The sequence below is a fragment of the Rhipicephalus sanguineus genome, chromosome 3 (assembly GCF_013339695.2).
Source record: "Rhipicephalus sanguineus isolate Rsan-2018 chromosome 3, BIME_Rsan_1.4, whole genome shotgun sequence".
Lineage (NCBI taxonomy): Eukaryota > Metazoa > Arthropoda > Arachnida > Ixodida > Ixodidae > Rhipicephalus > Rhipicephalus sanguineus.
In genome coordinates, this window is record NC_051178.1 from 190,887,776 (window position 1) to 190,891,838 (window position 4,063).

Sequence of the window (4,063 nt, forward strand, 5' to 3'; positions counted from 1 at the left end):
AAAACGTGAGACATGTCGTTCAGGATGTATGGCAAAAGTTGGCGAACGAGGCACTCTGACATCGCCGTAAGGAAGGAGAGCCGCCATGTTACATACCTTCGGAGAACACGGAATGACCTGACAGGAGCACTTGACAATGGGCGTGTTCACCACACGTGTCTTTTATCTTAGATCGCAGCAATGAGGCTTTGCCGCCTCTTGCTCGCGCCCATATAAGGCAATGTCCCGGTACGCCGCGAGAGCCGCGTTATCGCTGACGCGCTGAGCAAATACGCGGTCGTCGATGGATGTAGAACATATGTTTTGATCCTCATCTGAGCTTCTGCGATTAAGTTAGACTGTCCTTGCGTTTGGCTCATATTTCCTCACGTAACTTCGGCGAGGCTGTTAGCTACTGATCTTTCGTTAAAGGGTGGAACAAATCTTAAATATAATTGAAGGAATTTTTGTCTGTTTATTTAAGGAGCTAACATTTGTCGTTAAAAAAGAAAAAAAAAACATGTTTCGGAATTATTGCTGTTAGCGTGCCCCCTGGATAAGCGTACTGTCATGCATGGTTGTAGCTGTTGTATTCCTGTGACCTTATAGTCGACCATGGACTATATATATGAATCCCGCAGAACCTATAGGCGATTATAATAAGTGCGCTTCATAAATAAATAAATAAATAAATAAATAAATAAATAAATAAATAAATAAATAAATGGTATACACTATACATAACTGGGCGGGACGTAGTCGAGAGAAGAGACGGGAAGTAATTTTTCTGCAGGGCTCAAGGCCGTGATCCCGTGGAACGTGTTCCGCATGTGTTTTCAGTGGGGGCGCCGCTCCGCTTCCGCTCGCCAATTTTTGCTCCGCCCCACTGCACCGCCATGCATGTGCTTTTCACAATCACCAGATGGATATGATGTTCGCATAGAAGATAAAGCATCTTCAACGCTTTATCTATTAGCCATTAATTCATGATAAGACCTCGTAGTCGTTACGCGTATGGATTCGGTTATTTCGCGAGCACCCGATAGCGTCCGCTAACCCTTGCAACCGCTAACAGTGTTATCGGTTGCAAGTTAGCCCAGATTTCTTTTTCGTTTTATCATTGGTTGACGAGCTTTTTCGCCTCCCCTCGCAATTCCATGTGCGTTCCCCTTGGACACGCGGTAAAAACCGCGTACATCCCAACGTGGGAGCGGCCCGTTTCCGGTTATAGAAACTATAGCACGACCTATTGGACCTCAATAAAGTTCTTTCATCCATCCATCCATCGCAGTAACGCTTTCGTTTGGGCTAGTTGGTGTATACGTGGAACATAATTAGGGCTCCGTGTTTTCGGCGTTTATTTTTCTTGAAATTCGAAGGGTTTTTTCGGAGTTTCTTTTTTTTGCGGAGGAAATTCGGCGTTTATCGGAGTTTGTTTCACGTAAATCTCCAATTCTCCGAAATTCGGTGTTTTATTTTGCATTATAAGTGGTTTCAGTGGGCTCTTATAAATTTTATTTCCAATGAAAATGCTTTTCATTGTTGCTGATAAACCTGTTTCTTCATCCTTTCGTGTTTTCTCACTTCCTGTTCATTTACCCTGTTAATAAGGCTGTTGATCTGCACTGCTGCAAACTCGCCAAAGTGTACTTTTTAGGGGGGGGGGGGGCAGGAGCTAGTCAACTTCTCAGCTTTGTCTCTAAACTTCCCTCATCTTCTTAATGAAAAATAAAGGACCTATTATTGTTATTATTCTCAATACTCCGAAATCTTAGATGACATCTGAACATGATGTCTGGAAGGTTGGAACGCACGAACACATATACATACAAGCACAGATACTTGAATACAAAACACCTATGTTTGTTCGTATTACAACCTTAAAGCTTCTTGTAATAGGTGCTATCATATTTTACGAGGTTGCTGCCACTCATGGAGGTGCGCTCCTTTCGATTGTTGATTCTCAGCTTTGAAAATGCCCTTTTAAAATCGGAGTTTATCGGATAAATACGAATTGTCAAAACTATTACCGGCGAGTGTTTATCGGATTTTTTCGGATTTATCCGAAAACACGGAACCCTAACATAATGCATGGCTGCGCTAAAAAACACGGACAAGGAAGAGAGGGACACAGGACGGGCGCAAACTTCCAACTTTATTGCGGACATCGCGTACATCGTTTAACCAGTGGACAAAAACATGATGACGATGAAAAAGGCATGATGTTTGTGAAGTAATACATGACTGCGAAGGCCGCCATACCTTCACTACAGACTGAAACTCAATTTGAGGCTACGTGCGGCGGCTTCGGTGGAATTCAACTCGTTCGCAAATCGCGTGTCCCGTAAAGATTTGTGGACAACGTACCCGGCTAAGCCATTAGATCATTAAATAAATTAAACCATGGAGTCTTTAGTAGCCGGTGATCGAACCAACGTCCTTATTGTACTTAGCCACAAAACGCTTTAATAAATGTTGGGGGTTTACGTCCCAAAACAGGGTATGATTATGGGAGACGTCGTAGTGGAGGGCGCCGGAAATTTCGACCACCTGGGGTTTTTTAACGTGCCCCTAATTCTAATTAAGCACACGGGCCTCTAGTATTTTTGGAGCGAAACGCCTTAGCTGCTAAGCCGTCACGGTGTGTAATTCGGTCAATGTGCCGACCTGCAGCACTACACACGAGTCTACGTTCGGCAGGGTAGACAGGAAACAAGAACTCATCGGCATGTTTCCTTTATGTCGTGCCTGTGTAAAAGTTATGCTGGCATAACTGGTCGATGTCCGCTGATCGGCTGAGCAACGCAGAAGGCGTAGCCGGGGGGAGGGGGGGGGGGCAAGTATTATAAACATGCACATTTTTCAATTTTGCATGTGTTTATATACACGCACAAACACACATAAAACATGGTTAACCCCCCCCCCCAAAAAAAAAAAAGGCTGTGCCCCTGCTGAGGAAAATAACGTGTTATACGGTGTAAGCGATGAGGCTGGTGCCGAAACGAAAGGATCACTTCGGGGCGTGTACGTCGCCGAATCGTCCGCGCGAGCTGCCAACGTCGTCGGGCCCGTTTTCCGGCTCGGCGGCTTCGGCATGCGCAGCGATACACACACACACACACACACACACACACAGGGCCACCGACCTCGAAAAGCATCAACTTCCGTCGCTTCCACAAAAGCGGCGACCTTGGCGCCACGGCCTTCCTCCCCCTTTGTCGGGGGAAAAGCCGGTGACCGCAGAAAGGAAGATAGGGTCACCGAGCTCTAGCTCCATCCAGCTCGAGCGTGTCACACGTCTCGAACCGCTGTCGTTGGAGTCCTGAGCGGTTTCGGTCGAAGCGCTTGCAATACGACATGAAGAGAGTCGCTGGAGACAATCGGATATGCAGTCTAACTTCATTCCCAGCATTCATCGACTGAGGCTCACTGTTGCGAATAAACGAATCAAAGAGGTCTTGCAGGATATTGTCGGGGCTGATTTGTTTACAATCTCCAAACCGGAAATTGGAGCTTGCTGCGTTCCCTGGCTGCGTTCGCGAGTGTCGGTTCGACGACCGGAGCAAGGGAATTATTGGATGTTTCAGTCAGTCACGTGGAGTTGGGTAATTGTGTTTATGTGTTTGTGTGCTAGGAGAGTTCAGTTTCAGAGGGGCAGAGTGGTGTCGTGGTATTTCAGTGTCATAAGAGATCACGCTTTAGAACTTACTGCAGATATCCCCGTAGAAGTAAATTAACCCGTTGGTTTATTTCTGGCGCCTATACTTTCGTCTTCGCGTTTAAGAAACGCTACGGCGGCCGACTATATCGATTAGAAAAAAGTTCACTGCTTGGCGACCTAAGAATATTTCAAAGTAAGAAATCAGAGCTCCATTCGGCGCCGCAGAAACAGTCGCTCTGTTTTAGTAAGCGTCCCCTGCGGCGGCCTATGGGCGGTTGACCTCCTCCCCTCGTCGTAAGCTCTCTATGAGCACTGGTGCTTTGTCCACGAGGCTTTTTCGTCTAAGAAAATGAGCTCTCGTTGCAACGACGTATCTTTATATTATTCCGATGACTCGTGCTTAATATTACAGAAAGTACATGT